Here is a 21,864-nt window from a genome sequence, read left to right as displayed (position 1 = left end):
TGCACAGAACTATGCACAGGAAACCAGGACCTCAGTGAATTGTGGTGTACCAAAAAACTCACCTCTGTACCAGAACCCCTATCCGACTAGCATCAGTGTCTCATTAGCTCTCCGTCCTACAGCGAAGCTACCAATGATTAGATAACCCAGAACATGCGACTTTGGGTACTATCAGGAATGGTGGGAATCAAGATTACTCTTTCGTTTTTATTCTCGTACCACTCCACAACATGAGTAATCATAGACACGAAAAAGTTAAAAAAAATTATTTTTAACTACGTGCTCTAAGATGCAGTATTTTGGCTAACATAAGCAGGCATATGTTTAGAAATAAAAAAAATTTGCATTGTTACATTCCATAAAACACAAAGGAAGAAATCATGTTACAATGATAGTGGAAACAGGTTGTATAGCACCTTGTGAACCACCCTCCCCTGCTAGGAACTAGGTTTTATAATATTAGAAGATCTCTTAGGCTTAAATGGGGAACCCCATACCGCCAAGATCAGCAAAGGTGAATCCCATCTCAGGATCAGCAAAGCTCTCTGTCTCTGGAAAGGTTTTTTCTCCAAGTGCTGGAATCATGGATGCAATGCAATATTAAAGGCACTAGATTTTCAGTTGATTGCAGCTGTGTGCATGTTGTGTCTAGAGCGTGGGCCGATCAAACTGAATCAACAGCATACATTGTTATTATGACCTTAAAGACTTCTGCACACAGTATACAGACTAAGGTTGCGGTGCAAGTCTAGGGACGTGAAAAACAGACCATTCTCATGCAAAGAAAAAGCAAGCAGTTTAACTTACAACAACAGTTACATGTAGTGTTGTGTGCTAAAGCTGCAAAATGGCAAAATGGTGTTTAAACTTCTAATACGCTTATGCTAACATAAGCAATGTGTGCAAGCAGAACCCTGTCTTCACTACAGGACCAACACCCATCAGGACCCCTCAACACTGTTCCAATATAGGAAAGAGTTGAGGAAAAACGTCTTTAAAGAAAACTGCATCACAATGCATTAACTGTCTACAGCTCAGCTTCCTCTCTTATAACTTGCTGACTTTAAGCTTGCCTTTGACCATGTACAGTGCTCCATTGACTTTTGCCTAGGTTTTCCCTATAGAAATACCATATACTAAATCAGGAGACGCACACTTTTCGAGTAAAGTTCTGTTTTCATGCCACGTTTGGAGTAAATCCATTCAATGTAGTTGTCATAGAAGTTAGATACACTTCCTACAAGAGTTAAAATGTAAAATGCATTTTTTAACCAGAGTCAAAATGAATGAATGAATATGAAGTGAATAAATCCCTATTTGTTGAACATCTTACCGTCTCTGCCTGAGTGTGCGCTGCATTGCACTGAACGTGGTTATATTGTTTACCGGTCGACCCCGCCAGTAAGCGCACCACCTACCATGGGCTGCGGTTCCCAGGAGGAGTTTCTTTGCACGTGGATAGATATATATGTATATTCACCAAAAAAAAACACAGGTTTCAGGGACGTTATAGTTAGTTGGACATTTCACTCGTACAAAACCAGAGAAATTCAGCCGTTATAGTTAGTTCAGCTAACTATAACTCGCACCCCTGCAATACACTGCTGATGACGTCACATATTACATCATTCATGACATGGTCAGTGAAATCACTGATGACATCTCAAATTACATCACTAATGACATGACTGATGACATCATCCAGTGAATGTGTGTTTCTGTAAACTTTAAAATATGTTCATATATATATATGTCATGAATGATGTAATATGTGACGTCATCAGCAGTGTATTGCAGGGGTGCGAGTTATAGTTAGCTGATATATATATATATATTTATATGCCAAGGTGTATTGAAGAATGAATGGGTGTATAAGTGCCTGAATAGATGATTTAGTAGGTGCGTGACTGACTGTATAAGTGAGTGAATAAATGTATCTGACTGAATGCATGGGTTAGTGACTAAACTGTGTAAATGAATGTATCAGTCTGTCAGTTGGTGTGTGAGTGGCGGCATCGGTTGGGGAGTAGCTACATATATGTATGTATATGGGTTATTAATTGGTTATTTGACTATCTGTATGGGTGCCTGGGTGTCTGTGTGGATGGGGGAGGTGTGTGACTCTGTGCATAGATATGTGAGTCGTTGATTCACTGGGTGTATGGGTTCAAGAGTGGATGTGGAAACAGGTGTATGGGTGGGTGAGTGTGTGTATGGGTATGTTGGTGAGTGAATGGAAGTCTCAGTGGTACATGTCCGAGTAACTACATATGTAAAAGGCAGTGTATGTGAGAGTTGGAGCATATAAATGACTATACATGAGAGTGCGTGATTGTAAAAGTGGCTGTATGGATGTCTGTGTACTTGTATCAGTGATTGTATAAGAGAGTAAGTATGTGTTAGTATCTTAATGAATAAGTGAAGTGGTGTATGTATAACCGTATAGGTGAGTAAATGGAAGTGTGACTAATCGTTGCATGACTGACTAGGTGTGTGAGTAACTCTGGATGAGTGGTGGTGTGTGAGTGAGTGTTTGTATAGGTGTATGAATGCATATGAGGCAAAAGTCCTAGCGAAATTGCTGTTGTCCATTTTGAATGCCGATCTCCCATCACTGGTGCACCCTGACCAGGCAGGCTTCGGGCTGGGCCGGAACACAGCATTAAATATCCGCAAGGTCCATAACGTTTTGGTACGCCAGCAATATTTAGAAGAAGACGCGGTGATACTGTCACTGGATGCCTCTATGGCATTCGATTCTATAGAATGGCTCTATCTCTTTGAGGTTCTGGTTCGGCTGGGGTTTGGTCCATGATTTCTATAGTGGATCAAACTGCTTTACACTGGACTGCGTGGTCAGATTAGGGTGAATAACTGCACGTCTCGAATGTTCCAGCTGGGCAGGGGGACAAGGCAGGGCTGCCCCCTGAAACTCCTGCTTTTTACATTGGTACTGGAGCCATTGGCATCCTGGGTAAGGCAAGATGTGGCTCTTCGGGGGCTGAAATGGGAAGTGGACAATGAGAACAGGATCTCATTATATGCAGATGACATCCTGATATACTTAGCATCTCCGTACAGCTCAATCTACAGATTGCTAAATATATTTACTAACTTCGGCAAGTATTCCGGATACGCTATTAATTGGACCAAGTAAATACTGTTTGCAGTACACGGCCCCACACCCAGACTACTCCGAGGATGTGACCTTGAAGTGACCCATGAGGGATTCCAATACTTGGGGATCTTCATCACACCTGATCCTCAACTATTTTAAAAAGACTTTGCAAGCGTGTCAAACATTGGAGGTCGCTGCCATAGTCCTTATTAGGTCGAGCGGCCCTATTTAAAATGATGGCCCTGCCACGATTTCTCTACCTGCTCCATAATTGCCCCCACATAGTCCCCAATTCCTATTTTAATAGTTTGGAAGCGGATGTCCGCACTATACGTTTATTAAAGAGATCGGTCTATAGGAGCTACAGCTATTCGCTGGTTTCCAGGGTTTTCGGACTACTATGGAGGCTAGTCTCTGATCTTCGGGCAAAATCCCCTTCTCTGAGCTTTCTTTATACATGTGTTTGAGGTGGGGCATCACCCGCAAGGCCATCGATTTGAGGAGTTCAATTGGGATCCCGTTGGGCCCCATCGCCTTCCCCGATTGTATGCTGAATATGGCTTCACAGATCTCTTCATTTGTTATATCTGAGCCCAGTTAGGCCCTTGCTGTATCTGAGAGTGAGGGCAAAGTCATGTCAATAAACAGTTGGCATGAGTCTTCAGATGTGTATGCGGTGGAGAAGGAATACACCGACTCCAGATGGGCCGCAAATGCATCTGCTAGCTCCTGGGTTCAGTAATCTTATTATTCTGGTTAGTGGACAATTCAGGCACCCATTGATCCCCCTGTTCCCTCTTTTCCAGCCATGCAAGCATTTTCCCTGCTCTATCTCCCAATTCTTAAACCCTGTGACGTGTGTGAAGTAATTTCGCTCGGGTTTTACCACGCACCATATTTTTATATTCGAGTTGTTTAACAGTTAAGCGGTGCGTGGTAGCCTCGTCAGGAGTTATTTTGTACCTCAAACTGTTGGAGCTCACTCTCAAAGTCAACTATTTGCTGGTTATGCGGACACATATAGCCGGCTTGTAATGCCAGAGCATGACCCTTCAGCACCAATTTATATGCTTCCCAAATGGTTTGCACTGAGTCCTCGGAGCCGACATTTTCGGTGAAGTAGTAATCTGTCTATTTAGTGAGTTCCTCCTTTATGTCTGGAATAGTTAGGAGCCATGGATTAATGATTATGAAGCTACGCTGTCATCCCTGGTTAAAAGTGAGGTCTAGCCATACCGGAGAATGGTCCGAGATACCCCTTGGGAGTCCGCAAGGGTTTTGAAAGTGGCCAAGGTCTATCAGGTACGTGAGGCAGAAATCAATACAGGACATACTGTTGTGGGCGTTAGAGTAGTGGGTGTAATACGTCATGTCTGATTGCAGTGAGCGCCATATTTCAGTCAATCCCATGGCATGAGTAAATTCCTCCATTTGGGTGCTAAGCCGAGTTGGGGGCCATTGGGGGTATCCATCTAGTGAATCTTTCATGGTCATGTTAAAATCCCCCCAGTATCAGTTTACCCTCTGGAAGATCAATCAGGATTTTGCCCAGGTCACTAAGTGCTTCTTTCCCCAGCGCAGGTGGGAGATACACCGACACCACATCTATTGATTTCCCCTCCCAACTAGCTGTCCTCACTGCGAATCTGCCCTGTGGGTCAGCCCATGTATGAGTGGGTGTTAGAGCCAGAGTCTTCCGAACCAGAATGCCTGTGCCCCTGTAGCCTGATGTGAAGCCTGCGTGGACCAAAAGCTTGTATCCCACCGATTGAGGGCCTTACAGTTATTACCCATTAGGTGTGTTTCCTGCAACAATACTAAGTTGGGTGCCTGTCTCTTAAGGTATTGTAGCACTACTCCACACTTGGTTTTGTCTCCCAGACCGTACACAATCCACGTCATAATGGACATTTTTGTTTCTATCGTGCTACCCATGGCAAGACTGTGTCGTGAACTGGCGAAACTCTTGCGACAATCACCGGAGGGGTGAACAGTAGTATGGAGTGCACCTTGACCATCATTAGTTAAAACCATGGCCCTTCAGAGGGGACAGGACTTCCTAAAGCCGATGCATAACGCTGTGCTTCGTGACAAGTAACATGATAACTAACAAAAAAAAAAAAATTCACCTCCCCATTCCCCCCCCTCCTTGCCCCCCTGGCAGTGGATTTCCAACTATCCACACCCCAACAAGGCAGAGTGCCTGTCGCCCCCCCAGCTGTGAAGCACTTGGCTAAAACCCTCCCTCCCCTGCCGCATTTGAAGGATATAGGCATGTTACACTTTATGCAGTACAAACAAGTCTAAGTCCCTTCCAGTTCTGGCACCTCTGAAACTTTTCAGTATGGATAGTCTTGTCACGATCGGCATCCGGTGGATTACACCCCCCCCCCCCACCATTAGGTTAGATATGCACAGAACATTACCTGTGCCACGTGGATCACCCTGCAGTCATGGGAATCAGTGGTTTCGTAGTTTACACATCTCTGCTGATAAATTGGCAAGTGTCTTTACCCGTTCAGTGTTGCGTTCGTCTCTCACAGGGCTGGGTCATCTCGGGGTGTTTCTCAGTTATTCAGTCTACTGCTACGATTTCTGGCGGTTCTGCTGCCATTCTGCTTCACAGCCCTTCCCCAACCCTCCAGCCACTCCCATGTCTCCTCCGGGGATGAGAAAAACCATGTTTTACCTTAAGATTCAACTCAGAGTCTTGCCGGGACAGAGCATGGAGTATTTTATTTCTTTGTCATGCAGCGCCCTCTTGACCGTTAGGAAACTGCATCTCTGAGCTTGGTCTTTGGTAGTAAAGTCCGGGAAGAAGGTGACTGCACTATCTTCCATTTTCAATGGTGGGCTGGCTTGCGCTGTCTGCAGAATGACATCTCGGTCACAGAAGTTGAACACCCGCGCTATGATTGGCCGCGGAGGAGGAGCTCCCGGTATTGGTCTACCTCCAGGGACTCGATGAGCACGTTCAATTGAAAAATAGCTGGATACAAGCTTTGGCTGGAGCTTTGTCATCTCCAAGTCCTTGATGAAGAGGTCCATCGCTGGCCCCTCTGTTAGTTCCGGAACATCTAGGAAGCGAATATTATTCCTGCGTGCTCTTCCTTTGTAATCATTGAGGAGCCCCTCCATTTTTATCTGCTGGTCACGGAGTTGGTGTACTTGTTGCTTCAGGAGAGCCTTATCAGAGGTGAGCGTCTCAGTCACTTACTCCACCTCCTTCACCCTGGAGTCCATCTTATGCAAATCGGCTTTAATGAAGGTAACCTCGATATTAACAGAGTCAACGTGAGTCTCCAGCGAGGTCCGCACCCCAGCAATGGCCTCCATGATATCTTGCAGTGTCACATCCAGTTGCAATGACCCACTTGTGGGACACCCCCGCGCCGCACGGCCACCAGCTGCTGCGTGTGCCCCCCTGCTGTGCCCTCTGCCTCACTGCCTGCCGCGCCGGCGGCTGACCCTGATTTCACTGCTCTGTTCTGTTTTCCAATCAGTTGTGCTTGTTTCTTTTCTTCGTGGTTTTTGCCCGTGTTAGGGATCTTTTTACCTTCATTTGTGCTTGTATTGTACTGTTTTTCCCTCGTGACTCTGCCGTGTTAAGTATCTTTTTCCCAGCATTTGTGCCTGTATTGTACTGTTTTTCCCTCGTGACTCTGCCCGTATTAAGTATCTTTTTCCAGCATTTGTGCTTGTTTCGTAGTCTGCCCGTCCCCCTTCGTGCTTCCCGCCTTCCTCGACGCCCCCCGCTTCCCGCCACCACCGCCGACCCCGCCCCTTTTTTCTTCTGTTCCCTCCCTGCTCCCGCCTCCCAGCTGCTCCGCCCACCCGCGCACTTGGCCTTAAAAGGCGACCGTGCGACACAGGTAAGTGTGACCCACTTGTGGGACACCCCCGCGCCGCACGGCCACCAGCTGCTGCGTGTGCCCCCCTGCTGTGCCCTCTGCCTCACTGCCTGCCGCGCCGGCGGCTGACCCTGATTTCACTGCTCTGTTCTGTTTTCCAATCAGTTGTGCTTGTTTCTTTTCTTCGTGGTTTTTGCCCGTGTTTGGGATCTTTTTACCTTCATTTGTGCTTGTATTGTACTGTTTTTCCCTCGTGACTCTGCCGTGTTAAGTATCTTTTTCCCAGCATTTGTGCCTGTATTGTACTGTTTTTCCCTCGTGACTCTGCCCGTATTAAGTATCTTTTTCCAGCATTTGTGCTTGTTTCGTAGTCTGCCCGTCCCCCTTCGTGCTTCCCGCCTTCCTCGACGCCCCCCGCTTCCCGCCACCACCGCCGACCCCGCCCCTTTTTTCTTCTGTTCCCTCCCCGCTCCCGCCTCCCAGCTGCTCCGCCCACCCGCGCACTTGGCCTTAAATGGCGACCGTGCGAACGCGCAGCGTTGACGCGCAGCGGGCGCGCCGACTGTGCGCCGAAGGCGCGCCAAAGGTAAGCCCGTCTGCGCCCGTCCGCGACCGGACCGCGACCAGCGCCAGGACCCCTGGCCCCCACCGACGGAAGCCGACCCGACGAACCTACAACGCCGCCGATCTCATCGCACTCAACACCGGCCGCATCCCTGGATGTCATCGAGCCGCCCCGAAGCACACCCACGGACCCTTCAGCTGCTACGCCTGCAAGTTCACCTGCACCCGGACTCATCCTGCACCAGCACGCGCCAAGCCGAACATCAGCAGCAACCACCTGAAGTGCATCCTGCTCAACACCCGCTCCGTCCACAGACACGCCGTAGAACTCTGGAACCTCCTCGACACCACCGCCCCCGACGTTGCCTTCCTCACCGAGACCTGGATGAACGCCTCCTCAGCCCCAGACATCGCCATCGCCATCCCGGAGGGCTACAAGATCATCCGGAGGGACCGCACCGCCAACCTGACGGGAGGAGGCATCGCCATCATCCACAGAGACACCATCCGCATCACAACCAACACCGACGACACCCTAACCACCGCTGAACACCTGCACTTCCAGATCCACACCAACCCGAAGACCACCCTCAGAGGCACCCTGTTCTACCGACCCCCGGGACCACGCACACGATTCTGCGAGGACATCGCCGACTTCGTCAGCCCACATGCCCTCCCCTCCGCCGACTACATCCTCCTGGGGGACCTCAACTTCCACCTGGAGAACATCAGCGACCGCAACTCCATCAGCCTGCTCGACAACCTCGCTAACCTCGGACTCAAGCAACTGGTGTCCACCCCCACCCACCTCGCCGGACACACACTCGACGCCGTCTTCTCATCCAGCAAAGACGTCACCTTCAGCCACGCAACAGGACTCCACTGGACGGACCACAGCTGCGTCCACTTCAGCTTCAAAAGAACAACGATCCACCACCACCAGCAACAGGTTGCCCGAAGAAGCTGGAACAAGATCACAGCCGACCAGCTCACCGCTTCCCTGAGCCAGCACCTCCCCGTCAGCTCAGCGAACCCCAGCCAGGCCGCCGTCAACCTCACGAAGTGGATCAACAACGGCGCGGACGAACTCGCCCCTCTGAGAACCCCGCCCAGCAGACCCTGCAGCAGAAAAACACCATGGTTCACCGACGAACTAAAGAGCTCCAAGAAGAACTGTCGAGCCCTCGAGAAAGTCTGGAGAAGGGAACCAACCATGGACAACATGACCACCCTCAAGCTCGCCACCCGGAAACACCACCAACTGATCCGCGCCACCAAGAAAAATACATACAAAGACCGGCTGGACAACAACGCACACAACTGCAAGGAACTCTTCAACATCGTGAAAGAGCTCTCCAACCCCAACGCCGGAAACAGTGACATCACCCCGTCGCAAGACCTCTGCAACTCCCTCGCTTCCTACTTCCACAACAAGATCGCGGACATACACAACAGCTTCAGCAACCAACCAACGCAAGCCACAACCGCAACAACGCCTCCCACCACCACCCTCCGCACCTGGACCCCGATCAGCACCGAAGACACCATCCGCACAATGAACTCCATCCATTCCGGATCTCCGACTGACCCCTGCCCTCACCACGTCTTCAACAAGGCCGACGCTGTCATCGCACCCCACCTGCGGGACATCATCAACACCTCCTTCGACACCGCCACCTTCCCTGAAAGCTGGAAGCACGCCGAACTCAGCGCTCTCCTCAAGAAACCCACAGCAGACCCCACCGACCTCAAGAACTACCGTCCCATCTCGCTCCTCCCGTTCCCGGCCAAAGTCATCGAGAAGACCGTCAACAAACAGCTGGCCGCCTTCCTCGAGACGAATGGATCCCTCGACCCCTCACAGTCGGGCTTCCGAGCGAACCACAGCACCGAGACCGCCCTCATCGCTGCCACCGATGACTTACGAACTCTGATGGACAACGGAGAAACAGCGGCCCTCATCCTCCTGGACCTCTCCGCGGCTTTCGACACTGTCTGCCACCGCACCCTAGTACAGCGCCTCGGCAACATCGGAATCCAGGACAAGGCACTGGAATGGATCACCTCCTTCCTCGACGGAAGAACACAGAGAGTCCGCCTACCACCATACAAGTCAGAAGCCACCAAAGTCATCTGCGGGGTCCCTCAAGGATCCTCACTGAGCCCCACCCTCTTCAACGTCTACATGAGCCCCATCGCGGCCATCGCACGCCAACACAACCTCAACATAATCTCCTACGCCGACGACACCCAGCTGATCCTCTCCCTGACCAACGACCCCGCCACCGCCAGAGCCAACCTGCACGAAGGGATGAGAGAGGTAGCCGAATGGATGACGACCAGCCGCCTGAAACTGAACTCGGACAAGACGGAGGTCCTCATCCTGGGCTCCTCGCCCTCCGCCTGGGACGACTCCTGGTGGCCCCCCGCCCTGGGCACCGCACCTAAACCAACGGACCACGCACGCAACCTGGGCTTCATCCTGGACTCCTCCCTCTCCATGACCAGACAAGTAAACGCCGTCTCCTCGTCTTGCTTCAACATCCTGCGCATGCTACGTAAGATCTTCCGGTGGATCCCCACCGAGAGGAGGAAGACGGTCACCCAGGCCCTCGTCACCAGCCGACTGGACTACGGCAACGCCCTCTACGCCGGAACCACCGCCAAGCTCCAGAAGAGACTCCAGCGGATCCAGAACGCCTCGGCCAGACTCATCCTCGACATCCCCCGACGCAGCCACATCTCCGGACACCTAAGAGACCTGCATTGGCTCCCGGTCAACAAGAGAATCACCTTCCGTCTCCTCACCTACGCGCACAAAGCCCTACACGACCAAGGCCCGAGCTACCTCAACAACCGGATCAACTTCTACACTCCCAAGCGCCTCCTCAGATCAACCAGCCACGCCCTCGCCGCCGTCCCCCGCATCCGAAGAGCGACAACAGGAGGAAGGTCCTTCTCCTACCTGGCCGCCAAGACCTGGAACTCACTCCCAACCGACCTGCGCCTGACCCAAGACCACCTCTCCTTCAGGAAGAAGCTCAAGACCTGGCTGTTCGAGCAGTAGCGGCACCCCCCCCCCAGCGCCTTGAGACCCTACGGGTGAGTAGTGCGCTCTATAAATGACCTGATTGATTGATTGATTGATTGATGACTGAGGTTGAGGGCCCTTTGCGCCCCCTGTAGCGGTGGTGGTGTTCTCCCCGCCCGTTTTGTCCCATGCAAACTTGGCTAATCTGTTCTGCACCTGCGTTTTAGTACCTTTCCCGGTAGCCATTATTAGGCCGAGTCAAGCAGCACCTCTCCAATCATTCAGGTCACCACACTAGTACTTACCGCCGCCTGTGCAGGGGGGAGAAGCCCACCCCTGCCTGGGATTCCTAGTTGGGCAAGGGGACTTCGCTCTGGCGGCAGTAACTGCGAAGAGGCCCTGCTCAGATCCAGGTGCTTCGGGAATGGGGTACAGGGGGACACCACACCTCAGTCGCCCCTTAGTTCCCCCCCTGCAGCCTGCGCGGTACAGCGATAGAGGATGATAGAATGGGATCAATGAATCAATGCGTCACCTTGCAGGTGTTTGACTGAGGCATTTCAAGCCCCACCTGTTGGGGCAGGTGAATCTTCCTGCGTTACCTTGCCACAAGTATCTGTGGGTTCTCCCGAGTCATTTGATGCTGAGACATTCAGTAGGTGGCAGGCGCCATTCACGGCCGACATCCCGGCCTCATTCTCCACCCAACACTCAACGTCTTCGGGGGCTCTGACTTGTGTCACTGGCGCTGTTCACTCACACCTACTTTATGCGTGGCTGCAATCGAACAGGACATGGAGGAATGTGTAAGGGTGATTCCTCCCTCCAGTGTCACTATGGAGCAGGCCGCAGATCCTATGCCGGTCCGCCACTCCCTCCGCCACAGGCGCCTTGGCCCCACCCCCTGCCGGAGCTTTCAGGTTCTCGGGTCGTGGACAAACCCGATTGGGCCTTTTTTAATTACCGGGCTGCGGGGCCTCTGATCTGCCACCTCCAAACCTCCTAGACAAGCACTGCAATTAGTACAATCCCCCGCTCTCACCGTGTCAGCTGGAGGAGCGAGGAGAGGCCGCCATTCTCTTCCGTCCTGGTGCCGGGTGTTTCGGCGGCCCCCGGTGTCGTGGTGCTCACCGCGATCGGAGGCTTTCAACCAGCTTCTGGGGTCGCTCTGGGACTTGGACCCCCGATTGCAGGGAGATTTCTGCCAGTTTGCCACTGATTATGGGCAGGAGAAGCAAAAAGGCAGCGGAGCCGCGTTAAAAAGTGGCTGTGTCCGATGGCTGCTAGCCACGCCCCCGAAAAAATGCTTTTTGAATAGAAACGAGGTCCTAATTATAACTAACTACTGGCGACCGCCAGTAAGTAATATATATATATATATAGTAATATATATATATATATATATATATATATATAAACATATATGTATATAGGAAGCAGTATATTAGTAAACACGCCTTCACAGATTTATTATCCAAATACAGCACACCTAATAAAGGAAAATATTGGTAATTGTCTCTCAGAATGCATGTTATATTGACATGTCAGAGGAAAACAGCTCAGACATTTATCACTTTGAACCCCTTGGCCGTAAATATATTGGTTCTACGATTTTCCCTATGAAAAAATGTTTATTAGAACATCTGTGAGCCCTTTGTAACAATGACAAAGTATATCTAGTGGCCTGCCATTTTAACCAAAAGCATACTGGTCATGAAACAAGTGTCACTTAATTTGGATTAGAGCAAATTCTGATTGATATAAGTGAAAATATAGGAAAAATGCTATGGCTAGCCTGAAGACATAATTAATTTGGATATATGTGAACCAAATGGATTAAATGTAATGGAAGAATTAGCACTATACCTATGAATTTCCTTTTTAGTAATGAACACCTCTTTTTGCAGAAACATGGTTTTAATATGCACATAGTCATGTGGTTTTTATAACTTTAGCTCTTTTTTATGCAGAAAAAACATGGGCAAAGGTTAAAAACAATCAAGTGTTTGATTGTTGAATCCTACTTAGTTACTCATTATAAGCTGACTGGTGCAAGATTTTAGGACCATTTACACGAAAAGACTACTGGCAAGTGAAGAAGAAAGTTGTGATTTGATATTGAAAAAAATGCACTGATATAATGACAGTGAATGACTTAAACCAACCTGAGTAATGAATTTAAAATGATTTCCAAAGACTTTAGTATTTATGAATATGTAAGAAATCAGTCTTTTTTTAATTTTCTTTGACATGCCTGTTGAACTAATAAAGGTGAATGAGGTGGGGATAATGACATTAGCATGAGAAAGGCTTTCACATCAAAGCACAAAAAAAAGGTGCCATGATTGGTGAATAAAGCAATGTGGTGAGAAAGAACGCTTTTGTGATAGCCAGAATCCTTGCAGTATGTGTAAGGGCTTGACAGGCACTAAGTCCATGAGGATTCCAAAGTTCCTTGTAGTGGTTTTCTCTTTATGTGATATATATTCACTGAACTAAAATAAAGACTCAAATGACGTTATAGTTAGATGCTAAAGTAATACAAAAACTAACATTCAAAAATCCACTTTATCTCACAAGGTATAGTTTACAGAGCTACCTATAATTTGCTCCCACATCATGCTCTGCATTGACGGCATCACTAAGGAAATCTTTAATGACATCATCCAACAAATGTGACGATTTTCCATTTGCTTTTCACTCTGGAGGTACTCAGCAAGCTACACCTAGGACCCAATTTTGTATTACCTCTGTAATTCTAATGGATGTAATGTTTCACAACACAGATTACAGACGCTTTGGATTTATTTTTAACATGATCAGAATACAAATTTGTTCATGCCTTTGATTCTTGATGGGACAAAAGCCATGACCCTTGGGTCTCACTGATGGTGAAATTCTGATGGCATTTTGTTAATAGCTTGGGTAGGAGGGGCATCAGTTGTACTCTCCTAAAGTCTTAACATATATTTGAATTTGATCTGTGTGGGAACAGTCTAGGTGGATGAGTCTTTTCTGATTTGAATTATATTAGTTGGTACATATGATTTTCTCTTACATTCACTCATGCCTGTGGCTCTTGTTTAAAACTCTTGTATGTATTTCTTCCGATAAGTCAGAATAAATTCCATCACTGCTCTTGCCAATGAAATAGCATCAATATCCTTTACCCAATGGCTTCCTGTCCCCAAAGCCAGTTTCTATAAAGGAATCTGGAGGTTCTCAGCTAATTTTTTTAAACCTAGGTGGGTCAAGTTGGTGGTGAAGAAGAGCATTTTATCATGCATCTCCTGACACAATGGAGCAGCCTGAAAAGTAAGAGTATTTAGATAAGCAAGTAACAACCATTTTCTTGAGGCTCATGTGGCTTTACTATTTTACCCACAGACATCCAACTCTGTTTGGATGCATCTTTCAGGTTTTTTGAACATATTTGTAAATTAGAATTATGCAGAGTTGAGAAGTGGCATAAATGTCAACTTTTTTTAACGGTCAATTTCACCTTTTGCAGTAGTGGGAAATCAATCCTGTTGACATGAAGGCATTAGGAGGATTGAGGCAATTGACTGCTATCCCGCATGATAGTCCCCTAACAGTTCCCCCAGCACAAGTCCTGACTCATCACACATCTCAAGCCTCAGCATATTCCACCTTAGCCTCCCCTTTCTTCTTGTAAATGTCCATTTTACACCTGCCCTCTAAACCCTAGTTAATATTACTAAATGCTGGTCGTAGCCATAATTCATCTGCATGATATCCCTTCTTTGTTCCATGGAACAACCCAATAATGGAGCCCAGCCCAGTTGTGTGGGTCCTAAAAAGCCAAGTAGAACCTGGGAGAGAGAGAGAGTGAGTGTATGACCCCTAATGATGAGTTGGAACTCACGGAGCATGACTTCCCACTCAACGACTCACTTTCATATTCTTAGCCTTGACTACAATAATCTCCATCCTGCCTACTTACAGATCCATAATCAGTATATCTTTGATTTACTGTTGGCTTTTTGGCACTGAAGAAACATCAGTGGTGTTCCTACTTGCTGGAAAAATCATGCTGCTCACCCTAGGCTTTTTATTTTTTGGGGTCACTGATCTGAGTTTCTGGAGCTCAGATAAACACAGCTTTCTCTATGCACTCAGCTTTCTATGTACCACAAGCCCCAACTTCAGGGATCTGGCAGGGGGTTCTGCTGTGCTGTACTCCCTCCACTCTCAGCTGAAGTCAGCACCAACCTTAGGCCAGCAGATAACAAGCCTACAACTCCTGGTCCCCGCACCAGCCTCTCCATAAAGTACCCCTTCCTGCTTTGCTGGATCCGTCTGTGTGCTCATATACAGCAAGTGTGCAGTACACATTTACAAGCGACATCTGTGGATCAACAATCAGAAGTCGTTCTATTTAGTAATAGTACATAGAAATGCACCAAGGCCTGGAATTATTAAGCATCCTATTTGAAAGTTCCTGTAGAAAAACATATTTTGCTGATGTTTAGTTCAGAAAATTGTCTTGTTAAAAATGTTCCCATGGCAAATTATGGCCATTCCACTGAGACAATTTGAAATACTAGTATTCTGTGTATGTACTCTATTGGATAAGAATGCTCATAAATGGCATGAGTGATAGTTCCCAGATCAATCAAAACCTTCATTGGGTTTATGCATGTTGTGCTGGTCAATCTGCTAGTTCAGACAGTGGACCGAACTAGCAGTAAAGGACTAATTTCTGCAACACTGAAGCATATAATGTGGTGAGACTCCTCCAGCCAGTCAGAATATGACTCACATAGATTTTGCTGCTACTTCTTAGCTCATCCGAAGGCCATCATTATGATTTCAAATTAGACAACAAAATACAATTTAACCACTAGTTTTAAATTTAAAACTCAGAATGAATTTTCTAACCCTCCTCTGCTTCCACTGTGCTTTTTCCAGTAGATATGTATAATACTTGTGTTAGTCTTGACATCCTTGGCATGGTATTCTCCAGATGTTTTGCCTTCACTCCCCTGTTTTTGCTGAAATCGGTTTTGTTAGCCTAAGGAACTCTATGCACTTTCCCACGCTATCCAGTGACAAAGCGCTTGTACACTCTCCCTTAATCACGGGAAATTAATTTGCACCCAATTGGCACATGTAATTTACTCAGGAGAACCTTGTAAATAGTACTTCAAATATCCAGGGCCTGTAAATTAAATGCTACAATGGAGCTACAGTACTCATTGTGCCACTTACAACAGTAATACTATAAAACATGTCTCAGGCCTGCCACTGCACCCTGCAGTGCAATCTTAAACTGCCATTTCAACCTGGCTACATAGACCTTTTGCGAGGCCTAAACTTTCTTCTTTAATACTTATATGTCACCCATGAGTGTAAGCTCTTATAGAGCTGGGTGCATCATATGTAAAACGTAGGACATGTGTACTTAAATTTGACATATCCTGAAAAAAAAAGTCCTAGAGTCATTTCTCACTGTTGCAAGCCTATTTCTTCCAAAGAAACTGGGTTACCTTAATACACTTAATAAGTGATGAATTCAGTTTGGGAGCAGATAGAAAAGTACTTCTTCTACTCATTTGATTTGCCATTTAAAATCCTCTTTAATGATACAGTAAGATTTTAAGTTACTATTCTGAAAATGCCACTTTTGAAATATTTGCATTATTCTGCCTTAACCAAATGTGCCTTTTTGCCTGTGTCCAGAGTCACATGACTGTAAATGGCTCTTCTATGGTGTGATGTGTATTCCTTCCAGACATGGGGACAAAAGGCCTTGTGTGTGACCATGGCCTGGGGTTTGTACTCAGGCCTTCTAGAGCAGATTGGAGCCAAACCGTGGAAAGGAGGAAGGTTAGACAAAGGGGGGGCATCCCACACCCACAGACTGGCACTGGCTAATAGAATGGCACCTTCGGAAACTCTCAACAGAGCACTCCTTGGCCTGTGGAGGATTCAGAAAAAGGACTGCCCTGCTGTCTTAAGAAGGAAGACTGGACCTGCATGCCTTAAACCCAGGATCCCAAGAAGTGACTCCAAGGGTTAGTTGGCTGACCTCCTAGTTGAGCTATAGGGGAAAAACAAGCTTCCAGAGGACCTTCCGTGCAACTGCCCAGCTACCAGCACAAAGCGGACCTGCCTGAGCCCTGCTATTTGCCTCGGCTGGAGTGAGTCCTGATCCCCAAGTGGAGCCCACTGGGCTCTAGAGCCTTGGTATTGGTAAAGGTAAATGGCTAACAGAGGAGTCATTACAAATTAATGTTTTCACAGACAAAAGAATGAATTGTTTGTTCAATAGAGACAAATAGAATCAAACTGGTTATTCACACATGTATAAAAATGTACATGTGAGCTAATCTAAAGAAACAGGCATATGTAATAATCAATTATGAAAGCAAATCTATTTTCTGTACTCATATTCAAGGGGTACACAACAAAGAATATCCCAATATACGCCAACTGTGTCTCATCAATATTCAGTTAAATGTCAATCCTTACAGACACATATGTCAATGTATGTAGAGTGCACTCTCAAAATATTTAATATCCATCTACACTGAAGAATAAACGTTTAGTGGGTGACTGTATAATAGAGAGGTGGACTTGAAATCCACGTTTTCGTCTAAAATGTGCTAACTCCACAAGACCATCCTCAGGGCCGATATAATTTAAGTGGAAATACAAAACAGGATATTAAGATATATCATCAATATTTATTTTGTGAGAAACAAGTCCTAGTGTGTGACGCTTCTAAATAGTTCTGATTGTTAATCCAAATGATGTACAAGGGAAAACTCTTTAAATTGGATATTTTAGTGAGTTGCGCGCTGTCGCAGTCCAGAGTACTAGAGAAGCAATTTGCCTAAAGCGCTCTGGATTGTGACAGTGGTAGAATCCCTTGAAGATTCATTCTGAGGATTTTCTGAAGACTTATACTAAATACTATGATCTTTAGACTAATTCACACATAAAATGTTACACATATGTGAATAGCCAGTTTGAATCCATTTGACACAAACTGGACAAACAATTCATTCTTTATCTGTAAAAACCTTGCTAGTCATGTATCTTTATGATAGTCAACACCCAAGCTCACAAGGGGTTACTGGGTGCCCTTTTTCTTTAATCTAGAGCCTCGGCTGTCATCTGAGTGTGCTCATCCTCCTCCTCCTTCAGATAAATAAGTTACAGGTGAAAATCCAGAAGTTTTGGTCTATTGGTGACTGCGAGCAGACTCTTCTTGTTAACCTTGACCGTCCTCGTTCCCAACCAATGAGAAGCTCTAACAGTTATTTACTCTTTGCTTCAACAGCAATCACTGTGTCTTCCACCAACGTGAATCTCCAGCAATAACCTGCAGCTTGCGGTCCCCACCAATGCAAAACTTTGGCTGAGGCTCCTCTCATGGACCTGGACTGTGAGAAGATAAACTCTTCACTGGGGAAAATCTGGTCCCTGTATCTGAACCACTTTCCATTGTGGTCGGCCTAAACTTGCGACTTTGACCAAGTCCCGCACAACCAGAAAAGCACAAGTGGCACTTTATGCTTTTTGGATGCCATTTTCATCTGAACATTTTAAAATTCATAACATTTTGGTATCATTGTATTTATTCTTCCAAAATTGGTTTGGGATTTTACTTGTGTTGTGTTTTCACTTTATTACCGTTTGAGTGCTGCAAAAATCATTCAAACATTGTCTCTAACTTAAGCTTTAGAACATTTGTGCCAAGCAACAAGTAGGTTAAGCACTGTTTATATAGCGACTTTTCTGAATCGCCCTGACAAGGATTATGTTTATTACTCCTTTCAACATATAACCCAATTTCTTACACATTCATGAGCATTATCATTGAAACCATTTCCCTTCACTCTCATTATGCACCCTCAGTTTAGAGGGGACATAAAATAACGCCTGCTAGATTATTTCAAAATGCTATATAATGTACAAACCATAACATCAGCTCTCATTGTTCAATGATGGCCATTGGCATTATACGGTACAAAAGGGGGTGGTGATGGACGGAGCATCTGAATCAATCAAACACTCACACCCAGTCAAAAGATCTGGGTTTAATCCATCACCGTTCTTTAGCCCACTCTGCCACCCCAGTTCAGACATGGCTATATGCAAATCAGTCTGACCCTGTGCCTCATGGGAACAGTCCAGCCCGAACTGCCAAGCCATGTCTTCCCTGGACCGGAAACAAGCTTCCGAGGACCGGTTTCTGGCATTCCAGCCGTCTTCAGCCCGGGTTGCTTGAATCCAGTGGCAAAGTGAGCAAGGGACTCACGTCTGAGCATACCCTGCCACACTTATGGCGGCCAAAAGCGGTACAAAAGGGGGTGGTGATGGACGGAGCATCTGAATCAATCAAACACTCACACCCAGTCAAAAGATCTGGGTTTAATCCATCACCGTTCTTTAGCCCACTCTGCCACCCCAGTTCAGACATGGCTATATGCAAATCAGTCTGACCCTGTGCCTCATGGGAACAGTCCAGCCCGAACTGCCAAGCCATGTCTTCCCTGGACCGGAAACAAGCTTCCGAGGACCGGTTTCTGGCATTCCAGCCGTCTTCAGCCCGGGTTGCTTGAATCCAGTGGCAAAGTGAGCAAGGGACTCACGTCTGAGCATACCCTGCCACACTTATGGCGGCCAAAAGCGGTACAAAAGGGGCATTATACAGCAGTGAAGGCATACTGTATGCCACAGGGTTAGCTATGTTATAGGACAGCAAAGGGAAAATATGTGGCGTCATGCAACACATTCTGTAGAAGTATCGCCTCACTATTTTTAGACCTGTTAAATCTCATGGATGCAAAAAGATCCCAAAGCTATGGAAAATACAGAGGTTTTGTATGAAAGAAATAAATACACTTTCACCACATCTTATTGAATATAGCTTGCCTATAAGGAAAAAAACACTGTTTTATTTTGACTGTCTCTTTGAAACCCCAAGAGCAGATTCATTGTTTTTTAGTGCACTGCAGTTTGGCAACCAGATTTGTTGCACTACATTGTATAAGGGGATACATCAGAGTAAAGGCATATGTTTTAATAATGGCATACTGTTGATGTTATCCACTGCACTAGATCACTAAAAAGGCTGCCTAGCACCATGCACAACCATGGCACCATTGTGTAAAGGTGTGTGCCTGCTACCTAGCATATAAATAAAAATTGGAAGTGTACTCTTCCATTACAAAATCTTTTGCCAAGACAGGTTCTGCAACAGTCCACACAAGGTACGTGTGCTGCACAGTGCAGCACACAAACGATGTGTAGAATGTTTGTAGAAATTAAAACATGTCTCCTTGTTATCATTTGCTTCAAGAAGGCATTCGTTTTTGATACAAAGCCTAGTCTGGCTATCATTGTATTTTGGGTTTTGCATAACATATACTATGGGACCTGGTGCAGATCTGTCCAAGTAACATCAAACTAATGCCCCCTGGTTCGAAGTGTTCCAAAGAAGTACAATGCAGCAAACCCCTGTGCAAGATTTAACATCACATTGCACAACTTAGTCTGACTTTGCACCAGTCTTTGTAAATCTGGGTTCCAGGTTAAAGTAGTTTGTTTACAACATGCTATGTATCACTCAGCAGCAAAACACTTATACCTGTAGATTTCAACTAAGAGAATGTTTGGCTCTTTTATTCTATGTATTCCAGTTATGTTTTAGAACCAGTCTTCAGTTTTCATTTTGTTTTTTGTCCACAATGGGTGACTAGAAGCACCTCTTACCTTTAAGTAATAAGCATAACAGAACATTATTGTACATTGCATAAGTGTGTAATGCATGTCTTTCACAAGAAGGCATTGTAAAATTCTAGACATTACATTTTACAAAGAAATGTTAAATGTTCCGCAGTTTCTGCATTTTAAGTGCCCTCCTGAAATAACTGGTGCCTTGAGAACAGTGCCTGTGGTGTAATTAATTTATCGCCATAATAAGCAAAACACTTTCATGATATTTAAAATTGACACCTCCTCGAGGTGGGTGTAAGGTTTGAGAAACGTTTTCTTTTCTCAAACTTTCCTAACTTTGCATGTGTGCTGTAATGTGTAGCGAACATACAAAGTTAGATAAGGTTTTCAGTTTGTTTAGGCATAGTATTTTGCATTGATAGGGTAGCCTTCCAGCACAAAACCTATGAAAAGCAACTTAAAGTGCACCAGTGCGGGGTGAAGGAGTATGGGGTAGCAACAGCATCATATTTTAGCATAATTAGCGCTGTCGTGCGCTCTCTCTTTCACGCAACGCAGAACAGCAACTTGGGTTGGTGCGCGGTGTGAGTTTTAATAAATATATCCCCGCATCTGGCACATTTTTATTTACTTTTCATGCATTTGAACTAGAAACATGTAATGTAATTGAAATATGCAAATTAATGAGCAGAGTTGTAATATGTGGCTAGTATAGTAAATTCAGAAACATGTAGAAAACACCACGCCTCAGAATCACATTTTTCCAGTGACCCGCTCTATTATCCTGTGATCAGTATTGATACTTTAATTGTTCACAGAAGCATGACAACATTATTAGTAATTTGGTGGAATGTCTTTTTGTGTAGTTTATTTCACTTGATTTAAGGGTTGTCTTTAATGGTGTGCAGTTCTTTACGTACAAATATCGAATATCGTTTAATTTGTTGCATGTCTTGTCCCCATTGATAGACACGGCCTGTGCATTTCTTTACTTAGCATATAAAATATAACATGTTTCAGTAGAGGAGAATGGGTGTACGTGGATAATCATCAGACGTGTGGATCTGACAATGAAAGGGATTTTCTTTCTCATTTGAAGTGCAGTAGCCAGAAGAATTCTCTGAAAATGGTTTGTCATTGCACATTCACCCAATATTGTCAGTCGCATTACATTTTTGTCACAAAAAGAAAAAGCCTTTCTATGATTACTGTTCTTGCCTGAAAAACACTCTTTCTTGAGCTGAAAAGCCGCATAAACTAAGCTCTGCTTCAGAACACAGACCTCTCTTAAGAGGCGCTTGAGGCAAAACGCGGGAGCGCGGCTGTGACATTTGCATCCCTACGTGCTGGCTCTGGGCTCTTATTGAAATGGAGATCCCTGGCGAGGGGGCAGCAGGGGAAGAAAGCTCAGAGCGAAGCAGAGTGAATGTGATTTTGCTGCTGAGGAGTAAATGGGTGTTTCCTGCTGTTAACCTACATAACATCAGTCTAGGTTTTTGGAGGATATTATTCTTAATGAAGTTCACATTCTCTTAGAAAGGCAGCTACAAATGCAAAGTAGTCAAAGGCCAATCATGTCTATGCTTGCT

This window comes from Lissotriton helveticus, chromosome 10 (assembly GCF_964261635.1).
Source record: "Lissotriton helveticus chromosome 10, aLisHel1.1, whole genome shotgun sequence".
Lineage (NCBI taxonomy): Eukaryota > Metazoa > Chordata > Amphibia > Caudata > Salamandridae > Lissotriton > Lissotriton helveticus.
The sequence above is the reverse complement of the archived record's forward strand: the minus strand, read 5'-3'. Positions refer to the sequence as shown.